This window comes from Salvelinus namaycush, chromosome 8 (assembly GCF_016432855.1).
Source record: "Salvelinus namaycush isolate Seneca chromosome 8, SaNama_1.0, whole genome shotgun sequence".
Classification (NCBI taxonomy): domain Eukaryota; kingdom Metazoa; phylum Chordata; class Actinopteri; order Salmoniformes; family Salmonidae; genus Salvelinus; species Salvelinus namaycush.
The window spans coordinates 55,127,673-55,143,136 of NC_052314.1; the positions used below are offsets into that span (position 1 = coordinate 55,127,673).

General features: G+C 40.9%; 1 protein-coding gene and 1 pseudogene across 4 annotated transcripts in view; one reads left to right on the forward strand and one right to left on the reverse strand.

Annotated features, from left to right (window-relative positions):
* Positions 1 to 9,359: 9,359 nt before the first annotated feature.
* LOC120052207 lies at positions 9,360 to 10,387 on the reverse strand (annotated as a pseudogene).
* Positions 10,388 to 12,827: 2,440 nt separating this feature from the next.
* LOC120052864 (pericentriolar material 1 protein-like) overlaps positions 12,828 to 15,464 on the forward strand; it is a 35,327-nt gene continuing 32,690 nt past the window's right edge. For all 4 annotated transcript variants that reach the window (XM_039000051.1, XM_039000053.1, XM_039000052.1 and 1 more), the window contains exon 1: positions 12,828 to 12,999. The gene's annotated coding sequence lies outside the window, so the exon portion shown is untranslated. The remainder of the gene's footprint in view (positions 13,000 to 15,464) is intronic.

A 15,464-nucleotide genomic window follows, 5' to 3' on the forward strand; every position in this document is an offset into this window, starting at 1 on the left:
GTAATTACCCGTATACCTTTCACGTGGAAATGCCTTATTCACTTCCATTCATTTTTTCGTCCCGGTACCGGGACACCTTCAGATGAGTCCCATGACGCTTTGTGGTGTTGTAGAGCAAAACATCATCATGCTCATGAGAGTGTTAATCTTTCCATACAGGGATCATATTAGTTTGGACGCTACAGACGTTTTTGTGAGAAGAAAGATTTCCGGGATGTTTCCTGGTCTGACCAACCCCGCTGTAGCTCTGCCGCCTTCCACCACAGACGTGGAAGGCCGACATCGGCGGACGGGATAGATTGAGACGCAGCCCATGCCAAAAGAATACACATCTCATGCTGAAACAGGCAGATTTTGATGGGGATGAAAAAATAACAATAACACTTTTCCCATCTCAAGATGTTAAATTTAAAAAAATACGATAGTGACTATTAAGAGCCAAATAAGGTAATAGGGGTGACAACTTCATCTTAAATCAGCCATAAATCCCCTTGTGATGCTTTTACACTATGATTTGACTATTAGATGTTAATTGGACTATTAGATAAAAATTATATAGTTACACCATATTAAAACAAGAGTTCAGCTCACGTAACAGGTTTGACCTTAAAATGAGGAACAGGTGTGGGGGGGAGGGGTTACATTAAAGTGAATCACTAATAAAAAATTATCTTCTGAAATAACTTTGTCAAAGCAACCAAATAACTAGGGCGTTACAATGATGGTGAGAACTTGGAGAAATATTGGGGTTAAGTGGGTTAAAATCTTCCTAGAAGTCACAGATGATGCACAGAGGGATGTACAGTTGAAGTTAGACGTTTACATACACCTCAGCCAAATACATTTAAACTCAGTTTTTCACAATTCCTGACATTTAATCCTAGTAAAAATTCCCTGTCTTAGGTCAGTTAGGATCACCGTCTTATTTTAAGAATGTGAAATTTCAGAATAATAGTAGAGAGAATGATTTATTTCAGCTTTCATTTATTTCATCACATTCCCAGTGGGTCAGAAGTTTACATACACTCAATTAGTATTTGGTAGCATTACCTTTAAATTGTTTAACTTGGGTCAAATGTTTCAAGTAGCCTTCCACAAGCTTCCCACAATAAGTTGGGTGAATTTTGGCCCATTCCTCCTGACAGAGTTGGTGTAACTGAGTTGAGTTTATAGGCCTCCTTGCTCGCAAAAGCTTTTTCAGTTCTGTCCACAAATTGTCTATAGTTGAGGTCAGGGCTTTGTGATGGCCACTCCAATACCTTGACTTTGTTGTCCATAAGCCATTTTGCCACAACTTTGTAAGTATGCTTGGGGTCATTGTCCATTTGGAAGACCCATTTGCGACCAAGCTTGAACTTCCTGACTGATGTCATGAGATGTTGCTTCAATATATCCACATAATTTTCCTGCCTCATGACGCCATCTATTTTGTGAAGTGCACAACATGATGCTGCCACCCCCGTGCTTCATAGTTGGGATGGTGTTCTTGGGCTTGCAAGCGTCCCCCTTTTTCCTCCAAACATAACGATGGTCATTATGGCCAAGCAGTTCTACTTTTGTTTCATCAGACCAGAGGACATTACTCCAAAAAGTATGATCTTTGTCCCCATGTGCAGTTGCAAACCGTAGTCTGGCCTTTTCATGGCGGTTTTGGAGCAGTGGTTTCTTCCATGATGAGCGGACTTTCAGGTAGTCGATATAGGACTCGTTTTACTGTGGATATAGATACTTATGTACCTGTTTCCTCTAGCATCTTCACCAAGGTCCTTTGCTGTTGTTCTGGGATTGATTTGCACTTTTCGCACCAAAGTACGTTAATCTCTAGGAGACAGAACGTATCTCCTTCCTGAGCGGTATGATGGCTGAGTGGTCCCATGGTGTTTATACTTGCGTACTATTGGTTGTACAGATGAACGTGGTACCTTCAGGCATTTGGAAATTGCTCCCAAGGATGAACCAGACTTGTGGAGGTCTACAATTCTTTTTCTGAGGTCTTGGCTGATTTCTTTTGATTTTCCCATGATGTCAAGCAGAGGCACAGAGTTTGAAGGTAGGCCTTGAAATACATCCACACTTTCACCACCAATTGACTCAAATTATGTCAATTAGCCTATCAAAAACTTCTAAAGCCATGACATCATTTTCTGGAATTTTCCAATCTGTTTAAAGGCACAGTCAACTTAGTGTATGTAAACTTCTGACCCACTGGAATTGTGATACAGTGAATTAAAAGTGAAATAATCTGTCTGTAAACAATTGTTGGATAAATTACTTGTGTCATGCACAAAGTAGATGTCCTAACCGACTTGCGAAAACTATAGTTTGTTAACAAGAAATTTCTGGAGTGGTTGAAAAATGAGCTTTAATGACTGCAACCTAACTGTATGTAAACTTCTGACTTCAACTGTATGTCAAAATGCTGAATTTTCACAATGTAGCAAGTCTTTCTTCATATTAAAAAATCATATTTATTGAATTTTCCATGTGATCTATGATATATTACAGGGCACGTAATTTAATACAACAGGCTTAACAATTCAATATTCATGCACAAAATCTACTTAAAATATCAAAGGGACGCAAAAGGCACTAATTGCATGGAACGACACACCTACAAGATGAATGATCCAGAGCTGCTTTGCTTTCTTAACAGTTTTGTCCATATCCTGCTTCTTATTCTCATCTCCTGACAGAAGATCTCTGTGTCTTAATTGCCTTTCTTCTTTCCACTATCTTCCTGTTTTCTTTCTTTGTGGATGAACAGCATATGCCTGTTGAGGTTAACCTTGTAATTGAAGCTTTTTCCACATTCTCCACACTTAAATGGTTTCTCTTCCATGTGAATCATTATATGTTTGGTTAAGTCACTCTTTTGCTTGAAGCTTTTCCCACAGTCACCACAGCTAAATGGTTTCTCTTCTGTGTGAGTCAGTAAATGAGAAGTTAGGTTCCTCTTCCTGTTGAAGCTTTTCCCGCAGTCACCACAGCTAAATGGTTTTTCTCCTGTATGATTCTGGATATGATCAATGAGGGTCTCCTTGCGATTGAAGCCTTTCCCACAAAATCTACAATGAAATGGTTTTTCTCCTGTGTGAATCATTTTATGTCTGTTCAGGGTCTGCCTGCGAGTGAAACTTTTCCCGCAGTCACAACAAAATTGTTTCTCCCCTTTCGTCTTTCCATTTTCGTTCTGTTTTCTTTCTTTGTGGACAAGCAGTATATGCCTGTTAAGGCCAACCTTGTGATTGAAACTTTTTCCACAGTCACCACAATTAAAAAGTTTATCTTCTGTGTGAATCAAAATATGTTTGGTTAGTTCTCCCTTCAGCTGAAATCTGTTCCCACAGTCTCCACAGCTAAATGGTTTCGCCTCTGAATGAATCCTCGAGTGCATCTTCAGTCGGCCAACCTGAGTGAAGCATTTGCCACAGTCAAGGCAGCAATGAGTTTTTTTAGACGTGGTGTTGTTTTTTTTAGATTTCCTCAAAGGTTTGAGATCCAACAGTTTAGAGTCACTCCCTCTGTCCTCCACAGTCTGGGTCTGGGGAAGATCACATTCACTATTCACACAAGGAGGAGCGAATATGAACTCTATGATGTCAGCCTCCTGTTCCTGAAGCTGCCCTACTTCCTGACTGGTCCTGATTTCCTTCTGCTCCTCTTTAATCTGTGTGGGCGCTGTGCCCTTCTGCCCCAGACTGGGGCTCCAATCTTGCGCACAGTGCTGCTGCTCAGGTGTAACCTCCTCCTCAGAGACAGCGAGAGAGAACTGGAGGGAGTCTATTTTACGTAGTTTTATCTCCGGTGTGATCCGCAGCAGTCTCTGAAGCCGGTAATTCTCCTGTTTAGAACGGGAAATCTCCTCCCGATACTCCTCTACCACTTTCTCTACTACGTCAAAAATCTCCACTGCAGCCACCATTAAACGCTCACGAACAAACACACTCAAAGACTGTAGTTTAGACATTTTTAGAGAACTGAGAGTTCGGTATTCAGTTCACTGCATCTAAACCCACGCAAAGAAAATACCTGGTGCAAATTCTAAACAATTTTCCCTCTAATTCTACTTCCGTGTTGTTTTCTTCTTTTGTGTTTGTCAGCGGTTGGCTAGTCCCAAACAATAAAACAGCGCCCCTAGCTGGATGGTTTAAAGGTTGATATGGCGAGTGATCATGTAAAATGTTTAAAATAATCAATATAATAATGCTATTTATATACAACGAGTGGTTCTAATTCTGAATGCTGGTTAAAACCGCATTCCAGCCGATGTCTATTCCACAATAGAAATATATGACGTTAAAATGCCTATGTACCCTGTTCCATCTGACTGAGCAATCCACTGTCTCATCAGCCCAGCTAAGCAATTTATAAACTTGATCTCCACTATAAAAAGCATCTAGACATTATCTCACATTTCTTTTAGACTAACATTTTGTTTTAAACAGCAGCGATTTGTATAAACCTTTCTGTCTGTCTCTCCGACATTTGCAACATTGTTTCAATATTGTCCCATAGTAATGTACGTGTTGGGAGTCGAGACAAGACAAACAGGCAGGCAGCGTTTCTCAGCCAGTCGAAATCATGAATCTTTGGGGTGCTTCCTGGGAGTCGAGACAAGACAAACAGCCAGGCAGCGTTTCTCAGCCAGTCGAAATCATGAATCAGCTGTTATAATTTGTATGGATATACACAAAGAAATGTCAATTGAAAAAAGGTAAAATGATACGAAGGTCAGCTAGTTTTAACCGAACCGATATAATGAATGACCAGCCGGCTTCGGTAGCAACCATAGATTTGTGTCGGGACTATATATTGTGGAAGGATGAAATAGTATGAATAAATTAATCAATAACATTGTTAATGAAAATATGTCAATCATTATTTTAATATGTTGGTAACCTGTTGTTTGGAGGCTATATTGGCACGGTTGGCCGGACCTCGACTTCATCTCGTGCCTAACAACACCAATGCCAATATATCCTCCAAACACCGGCTTCGAGGGCATTATCACTTAAATATCCAGTATACAGTAACAGATAAGATGAAACATTATGAGGCTGTAGAGATGCCGTTGAAATAGAAACTATTGGGAATAAAAAGTATGTACGTCAAACCAGATGGGTTATTGAGATGAGAATGAACATCCTTTCAGAAAATGCACTGGGGTAATAATAACCAGAGTTGATTATCTTGAGATATTGAAGAATCCTAGTACCTGTCTCTGTAACGTTCCACTCCTTGTACTCCGTCTTTGGCAAACGACATGGAATACAAGGAGTTGAATGTAATAGCTGAACAGAGAATAGCAAGCAAGCTAGAAAAATCCCACACATGCTGATGAAAAACAAAATAATTATGACTTCATTAGATTAAGAAAGCAATGGTTACACCTACGTGCCACAGAACCATAAGGAGAAAACGTAATCAATATTGTCTGCTTCATGGTTAGCCTATTTCTTCGTAAATCAACAGATACTGTGGAAAACAATGGGTCATAAAATGACTGGTTGATCAAAGTAAAGAAATTAAATCTGGAAAGGTGTGGATTGTTGGTACATGAGTGCACATTTTAGTTTTAGCTCAGCACAATCACACGTGTTTCTAATCAAGTACATGATGATTGGTTAATTAGTTGATTTTATTCGCAACATTAGTTATTAATAACATCAGTTCACCATTCTCTCATCACCCCTGAGATATATTCCAAAACCAACGGCCATGAATTCTCGTTTCTAATAACGTGAAAATATCAACATAACAGCTGCGTGACTTTCCTCACAGAGCAGGACTGGTTTCCCACAATACTCTGCACTGTTTGATAATTATATTGTCATTCAAATAAAATAAAACTTTATTTACATAGAAAGTTTTACAAAAGTAAATATCTGAAACCTACATGAAGGATGTGGAGTTTCCTTGCTTTCCTAACAGTGTTGTCCATATCCTGCCTTCTCATTCTTAAACCTATTCTCCCTCAGGAGACTGAACAGATTTGGCATGGGTCCTCAGATCTTCAAAAGGTTCTACAGCTGCACCATCGAGAGCATCCTGACTGGTTGCATCACCGCCTGGTATGGCAACTGCTTGGCCTCTGATCGCAAGAATCTACAGAGGGTAGTTCGTAAGGCCCAGTACATCACTGGGGCCAAGCTTCCTGCCATCCAGGACCTCTATACCAGTATACCAAATATTGTCAAAGACCGCAGTCACCCTAGTCATAGACTGTTCTCTCTGCTACCGCATGGCAACCGGTAACAGAGCACCAAGTCTAGGTCCAAGAGGCTTCTAAACAGCTTCTACCCCCAAGCCATAAGATTACTGAAAATCTAATCAAATGGCTACCCAGACTATTTGCATTGCCCTCCCCACCTCTTTTACGCTGCTGCTACTCTCTGTTATTATCTATGCATAAGTCACTTTAATAACTCTACCCACATGTAAATATATTACCTCAATTACCTCGACTAACCGGTGCCGCCGCACACTGACTCTGTACCGGTACCCCCGCATATAGCCTCGCTCTTGTTATTTTACTGCTGCTCTTTAATTATACATTTTTTATTTATCTTAAAACTGCATTGTTGGTTAAGGGCTTGTCAGTAAGCATTTCACTGTAAGGTCTAAAACACCTGTTGTGCTCAGCGCATGTGACAAAATGTGATTTGATCTCGGAGATTCTATGGTATCGTCAACCTGAGTTAAAATGAAGTTTGACATTTCCAAATAAAACAATGGTTTCACCTGTGGAAGTTCAGATCCCTTCCTTGACACTCCCACCCAAGGGGTTCTATAGACACAGCAATCAAAAGTTGCATTGATGTTATTTGTCCATTCTGTGAGACATTTTGTTTGTGATCTTGTGTGCAAATGTCACATCCATAACACGGGAATTGCTCCTCTGTCTTAATTGTCTTTCTTCTTTCCATTTTTGTCCTGTTTTATTTCTTTGTAGATGTTCATGGTCTTGGCTCAATTTGTTTCTAAAGCTTTTCCTGCAGTCACTCTCCTGTGTGTTAAGAATAACCTTTGCCTGTTAAGAGTAACCTTTTAATTTAAGCTTGTCCCACAGTCACCACAGCTAAAGGGTTTCTCTCCTGTATGAGTCCATATGGACCTCTTCAGGGGCCCCTTAAGATTGACATTTTTTCCCACTGAGTTTTTTTTTTAGACGTGGTGCTGCGTTTAGTGCTGGGTTTCTTCAATGGAGGGGTTTGGAACCCAATGGTGGGCTGATGTCAAGTCCTACTGGATCGCTGCTTGCGGCTGATCTGTGGCTGGAGGCACAAGAAAACATTAGTAATGTTCAGAGAATGTTATTTAAAAACATAATCATTCCGTTCTCAGCATGAACAAAAATCTCTCTATCTCGTTAAGTGCCCACTAATTGGCCACACCTGATCTAGAGTGCTTGTTTCCTTTGAAATGGGGTTTGTTTGAATAAACTAAAATGAACAGCTTTGTATGAGTTACAAAAACATGGCATGCTAGCTCCATCCTGACGGCGCAGTGGACAATAGAGAAAATAAGATCATAGGTTTGAATCTCACTGATGCCGTGCCACAATAACAAATGTATGTTTGTATGATTAATGCCGAAGCAAATTAAATTCCATATGTACTATCTGTGCTTGTTATTAAACGTTTTATTGAAACATGTTCTCAGAATGTTAATTATTTTCAAATAACTTATAATTTCCATTCTCAGAACGTTACTAAAACCTTCCAGGAATTTTTTTCAGGGAACCATAGTAAAAAGTTCTCAGAACCTCCCTGCAACCTAAAAGTTCACAATCCCAGCACAGGTAAATGTTTTACTTCCATTCTAAGAATGTTTAAAACATGTTATTTTTTACTGGTCAGGAAACGTATGGCTTTGTTCCCAGAACCAATAGGAAACCAAAAAAAAGGAACCAAGGAAGCAAATGTGCTAGCTGGGTAGTGGCTGTTTAAAGAAATCTGAACCATGATTACAGCTTCTCTTGGCCCATAGACCACTTTCAGGGTGAGGAACAGTCTAACATAAAGTTGTAAAATCCTGAGCTACTTCTTTAACATCCTTTCAGAGAACTTACTGGGGTAATAATAACCAGAGTTGATTATCTTGTGATGGTATAAAAATCCCACTCAAGTGAATACTGATGCAAAACAAAACAAACACCAATTCAATTAAGAAAGCAACATTTACACCAATCATCCACAGCACAATGAGGAGAAAAATGAATGATGATATGTTATTTGGTTATTTATTTGTAAATGAACAAAGATAATATATTGTGGATTGTTGGTGCGTACATGAGCTCTAGGGAGATTCTCAATTGGGCTTCTCAAGTCCGTCCTCTCCTCGACTCATCCATCCTCCTCTCCTCTGTGACCCAGAAACTGAGGGGATTCGATTAATGCCCCAGGTGAACCGGGTTAGCGTTGATTGCATGCCTCATGACACGCAAGTGGAGACACCTCTCCTCGATTACCTTTTTCAAAAGGCGAGGAGAGGACAGCGGTGAGGACGCGAGGAGTCAAGCACCCAAATTGAGATTCTCCCGTTGTTTGCATCCCAATTCTCCATACTTCTCTCAAAGTGTGCACTTGAACACTCCCGGTAAAGGATTTCAAAGCATTGAGTTGGTGAAAGCATTGGCTGGAGGGAGTTTCCATTATTATTAAATCCATCAGGACTCTAGAGAACATAATAGAACAGTGTTCCTCAATACATTCCCGGGGGATCCCCAGGGAGTGCATATTTATGTTTCAGCCCAGCACTACCACAGCTGTTTCTAATGAGGGACTTGAATCAATGATTGGTTCATTAGTTCACCCCCCCCCTTTCCCCTGAACATTATAACATGTTTAATATGTTGATAACGTCAGTCTTGCCATTCTCTCACAGCCCTGAGAGACATAAAAAAACCAACCAGGAATTCCTGTTTCTAATAGGGTGAAAACATCAACATACTTTGAACAACAGACGTGTGAGTTTCCTCACAGACCAGGACTGGTTTCCTACAATACTCTGTACTCTTTGACCATGAAACTAAATCTCACTCATTTTATAAAACTAAATGAATCACACATACAGTATATTTATCTTAAACCTACAACATGAATGATCCAGAGTTGCTTTGCTTTCCTAACAGAGTTGTTCATATCCAGCCTTCTTATTCCCATCTCCTGATACTCCCCTGATCTCTGTCTTCCTTGTCTTTATTTTATCCAATTTTTTCACTGTTTACTTTCTTTGTGGATGTTCTATATATTACTGTCCAGGTTCAATTAGTGTCTGAGGCTTATCCCACAGTCACCACCGCGAAATGGTTTCTCTCCTGTACCTTTGTGAGTCTGCAAATGTGTGCATTTGCAGACTCACAAAGGTACAGGAGAGAAACCATTTCGCTGTGGTGACTGTAGGTTTTCCTTGAGTCTGAAGCTTTTCCCGCAGTCAACACAGTTAAATGTTTTTTCTCCTGTGTGTGTCAGTAAATGAACAGTTAGGTTCCCCTTCTTGATGAAACTTTTCCCGCAGTCATCACAGCTAAATGGCTTCTCTCCTGTGTGAATCAGTGCATGTTTGGTTAGGTCTCCCTTATGCTTGAAACTTTTCCCACAGTCGCAACAGCTAAATGGTTTCTCTCCTGTATGAGCCCATATATGCCTGTTAAGGGTAACCTTCTGTCTGAAGCTTTTCCCGCAGTCACCACAGCTAAATGGTTTCTCTCCTGTATGAGTCAGTAGATGCGCAGTTAGGGTCCCCTTGTGTCTAAAGCTTTTCCCACAGTTCCCACAGACAAATGATTTCTCTCCTGTGTGAGTCTGCATATGCCTGTTAAGGCTAACCTTCTGTCTGAAGCTTTTCCCGCAGTTACCACAAACAAACAATTTCTCCCCTGTGTGAGTCAGTACATGCCTTTTAAGAGAAACCTTTTGATTGAAGCTTGTCCCACAGTCACCACAGCTAAATGGTTTCACTCCGGTGTGACTCCGGATATGCTCAGTTAGGTTCTTCTTGTGTCTGAAGCTCTTCCGCAGACATCACAGCTAAATGGTGTCTCTCCTGTATGAGTCTTTATATGCTCATTTAGGGTCCCCTTGCGATTGAAGCGTTTCTCACAGTTACCACAGCTAAAGGGTTTCTCTCCTGTATGAGTCTGTATGTGCCTGCTTAGGGTCCACTTGCAATTCAATCTTTTCCCGGTGAGAGGTTTTTTAGACGTGGTGCTGGGTTTCTTCAATGGTGGGTTGGGATCCAATGGTCGGCTGATGTCAAGTCCTACTGGATCGCTGCTTGCGGCTGATCTGTGGCAGGAGGCATTGTCTTGATTATCTGGAGGGTCACAGTGATTGTCAAGGTGGGTCACAGTGACAAAAGGTTTGAGATTCACTGGTTTAGAGGTTTATTCACTGTACTCCACCGTTTGGTGAAGAGTCAAGGACTGAAGTTGATCCTCCTGATCACATTCACTTTTCACACAAGGAGGAGTGAATATGAACTCTATGATGTCAGCCTCCTGTTCCTGAAGCTGCCCTACTTCCTGACTGGTCCTGATTTCCTCCTGTTCCTCTTTAATCTGTGTGGGCGCTGTGTCCTCCTGCCCCAGACTGGGGCTCCACTCCTGCTCACAGTGTTGCTGCTCGGGGGTGGGGTCCTCTTCCTCAGAGAAAGCGGGAGAGAACTGGAGGGGGTCTATTCTACATCGTTTTATTCCGGGTGTGATCCGCAGCAGTCTCCCTAGCCGGTCATTCTCCTCTTTAAATTGGGAAATCTCCACCTGGTACTCCTCTACCACTTTCTCTATTACTCCCAAAATCTCTACTGCAGCCACTGTTAAACGCTCACTAGCAAACACACTCAAAGACTGTAGTTTAGACATCTTCAGTGGATTGACAATCACTGGTTTAGGGTCACTCTCTCTGTGCTTCCCCGTTTGGGGAAGAGTCAAGGACTGAAGTTGATCCTCCTGATCACATTCACTTTTCACACAGGGAGGAGTGTATATGAATTCTACTGGGTCAGCCTCTAGCCCTTGAATCTTCCCAACCTCCTGACTGGTCCTGAGATCCTCCTGTTCCTTTTTAACCTGAATGGGAGCTGGGTCCTCCAGACTGGGGTTCCATTCCTGCTCACAGTGCTGCTGCACAGGGATAACCTCCTCCTCAGAGACAGCGCGAGAGAAGTGGAGGGAGTCTATTCTACGTAGTTTTATTTCTGGTGTGATCCGCATTAGTCTCCGTAGCCGGTCATTCTCCTCTTCAGATCTGGAAATCTCCTCCTGGTCCTCGGCGACCACTTTCTCTACAACGTCTAAAATCTCCACTGCAGCCACTGTTAAACGTTCATTAACAAACACAATCAAAGACTGTAGTTTAGCCATTTTCAGAGGACTGGTAGTTGGGCATTCAGTCGAAAACAAACTCGCCTCGACTTGTAGAATTGCTTGCGTTGCCGTCTTCTTTTGTGCTTTCAGGGGGGTGGCGAGCCCAGAAATAGACAACAACGCCACCCGCTGGATGGTGTTTTGAGCTGGGCTAGATAAAAAAAAGCAAATTGGAAGGGTGATATTGTGAGTGTGATGTAAACGGAATCAACATAATAATCTATTTCCCGTATATAGTAATAGTTCAGATGAATGATAAGGCTGTACAGATATCGTTGAAATACAAACAATTGTATTGGGCATACAATAACAGACTTAGCAAGAGAGAAGATGTTACCGTGTCATTCTGTTTTCACTATTTTACAACTTGATGTTAAACTGTTCCTCACCCTGAAAGTGGTCTATGGGCCAAAATAAACTGTAATCCATTGGGGTCTCTGTACCTTACTTAACCTTTAACTTCACTACATTCCAAAATAAAAGTATTTCTCCATACATTTTCACTGACACCCAAAGGTACTCGTTACATTTTCAATGCTTAGCAGGACAGGAAAATGGTCTAATTCACACACGAATCAAGGGAACATCTCTTGTCATCCCTACTGCCTCTGATCTGGCGGACTCACTAAACACATGCTTCCTTTGTAAATTATGTCTGGGTGTTGGAGCATACCCCTGGCTATCCGTAAATAAAATAAAAACAAGTAAATGATGCCGTCTGGTTTGCTTTAGTCCCAACAACGAATATTCCAAATCAAAACTCGCCTACACCGATGTATGCTCGCTTCCAATTCTACTTTTGCGCTGTCGTCTTCTTTTGTGTTTTTCATCGGATGGCGAGCATCCAGCTGGATGGAGTTGTAGCAAAGAGTGTAGTTGTAAATTGGTGGTCGGGCACGTCATTCTGTAAACTTAAGCAGATCTTGCGGTGTTTTTTTTTATACTTCTCTCCAGTCTCAAAGTATTATTAATATAGATTTTAGGGAAGAAAATAAATGTATGTGTATGTGCGTGGCAAACGTTCAGCTCAGATGATAAGGGTAGGTTCTATTGATTCACAAAGGGGCCTGTTTGCTTATCATATAATTACAGCTAGTAACAGTTTGAATATTTACACATTTCCATGACACTAGTGTGAGTGAATACTGTAAGTCATTGGCCAATTTGATTCAATTTAATTAAACTTGGTCTGTTCAAAATTAAACTTTTAGGCAAAACACTGACATTCTTGCAACGTAACGTACCATTAATTAACCATCCGAGAGCCCAAATAGTACCTTATTCAATAGGGGTTCCTTTGCCTGTACATTTGTTTACAAATATTGTACACATAATTACAGTCACTTTGATATACTCCTTACATCTGTGTGTGTGCATTTGAGGAAAAACATAACAGTATTGATGATGAGGTTCTCTTGTGCAAGTAACACTACTATTTTATATCACTCCGCCTCCTTGAACAGGGAATGTAATGGCTGACACTGTGCGGTTAAGCGTACATTGACTGAGGGGATTCAGCAACAACACCGAAACGACTTATTTGTATTAATTGAGAAACCAGCCTTCTCATGGCTCTTAGAATGGGGCGTTGATCATAACGTGTGACGATAATTTCTTAAAAACTCACTGAGGTAATTAATTTCTTTCCACTAATTTTATTAGCCAAGGCAAGTGGCTAGTTCACCACCAGCTAACGTTAGCATCATCACGCAGCTCGCTAGCAAGTTAGCTACCCCCTTACCCAAAACAAAACTAGGTTGGTGCTGTATTTTCGAGTAGACATGATTAGCTAATGTATTTAACAAGCTACGTGTACTAATTTTGAAACTGTTATAGCCAACAATAACTAAGTAGGTAGCTAGCTATCTTGTCAGGCTGTGAAATCTTGTTTGTTTTTAGTTGGCCAGCTAGCTGCCTAGATAGGTCACGTTAGCTACTAGCAAGTTGACGTTACCTACGCAAGTGCCAGCAAGGTATTGTAATTCCTAGCTAACTGTAATTCCTACTAGCAAGTGACAGTACTTCCCCCTCCGAATTGAACATAAGCTTTTGTTTTGAACATCAATTGTTCAAACTTCCCAAGGGCAGTGAATGCAACAATTAACGTTAGTTAGCCTTCAACGTATTTTCCATTATCGGAATTTCACCCCCAGTTTTCGCGGGGAAGGTAGAGGGGGCTCAAGTGTTACCATGGCGTTCAACTTCATGTTGCCAAACAGTGACAAAGCCAAATGTAAACTAGTTTAGAATTGCATAGCTACATTTGGTATCCCAAATTATGAATACGCCGCATCGATTTGTCCCTATACTTTCTTACGTTAGAAGTTCTCAGAGGGGGGCTATTTGTTGCTAGTGACAGTTGGCTCCTGCGAACTCACAGAAGTGGAGGGAATTTCGTAAACTTTACCGGGAATTCTAGCGGTCTACAACGCAGAGGTTTAACGCTAATCCATCTAGACTAAACCGTGCCTTTTGTCGTGAAGTTGGCAAACTAACGTTACAGTTAGTCATCAAGAAATCCTTACTCAATCTGCTACCTCTCCAATAGCAAACCAACCAATTAATAGTGGGTGACTGAATACACCGCACAGGTACGTAATCAATAGGTAAGGTAACGTTATTGAAATCGGTATCGTTTATTACTATTAGCTATGTCATAAATAAGTCATACACTGGTTTGTAGCAAGCTAGCTGTAGTGTTTTGGATTATTAACGTTATGCTTCACATGTTATGGTTTAGTTTACTGTAATACTTGTCATAAGGGAAAGGTCGGTGAATGTTGACTGTTGCTTAGTTGCAGGAACATTCCGACGAACAAGGCACAGTTTCTGGCTTGAGGCTGTTTCTGAACGCAACAAACGCCTCTAAAATCATGCACTCTGTTAATGTCATTACGGTGTAGCTACTTTGGAAATACACCTCTGTATTGGTTTCCTTGTTTGTTTTGACGTGTGTGTGTCAGGGGTTCCATTTGGAAAATGTGGCCCAGACAACAGTGACCTGAAATATTTTAACTTGCTGTCAATTTGAGAAATGTTCCTGAGCTATAATGTTATGCATTGTGTGTGTATAACCCATTAGGACGTCCACTCACAGTGCTCAGAATGACAAACATTTTGATTATGGTATTCATCTTAACAGAACATCCAACTCCTGTAATGAAGCAGACACTAAAGCATTATTTTCAAAAATGTGCTAAAATTCAATTTGTGGGAAAACAAACAGTGCACCTGATGCCAGCGGTTCTATATGTGACTGAGATGACAATCTCTGTTAGAAACTTAGGTTGCTAATATAACTGGGATTTGATATGAAAACCAACAGGAGAGATGCTGGTTTAAATGGCATATGAGGAAGTATTTTTATAAAATAATTGCTTCCACGTTTCTATGGTCAGGTTTTTCCTAGACTGCTTTGTAGCAAGGTAAGACATGCCTCATAATATGAATAAAAACCTTCAGGTTTCAGACAATTATGGATGTTTTCCAAATGCATACTGCCGCCAGCTCACATTGCCAAGTGGTGGGTGCCGCACTGATAGCATGCCTACCGTTACCTTTGTACTTAAATGGGAGGCGCGTTGCAATTGCCAGTTGAGAAATAAAAGTATTACATATTTTTAATTGTGGCCATCAAAACCGTTTTGAACAGGTGACTGCGTTAGAATTGTTGCCCAATGACTGGTCTTATTAAAGTACATGTTTTACTCCAGCAACAACAAGCTGAGGAGCTGCTGCTGCTGCAGCTCTAGCGCTGTCTGACAAGTGATATTCTGCTCAACATAGGCTCTGTGTGCTGTGCGCAGGTAAGAAATTATATATTACAACCAATGTTCCCTCGTTTTCTTTGTCACTGAGCAAATTTCAGATCTGCTGAGAACAAATTTGAAAGTTGTGAAAATTTTGTGCAACTTCTAACGCGCTGTTACTCTGAGCACTGAGGTTGTATCTGCTGTAAGTTAGTTTTAACAGTGGCCATGTGTGTCGGCAACTGTGGCTATTTGATCATAATGTAGGCCTGCCAGAGTTGCCTAGCATCAATAACCATGACGAAAATGCGTCCCATAACATTTTAACATGGAAATAGCTGTTCTCT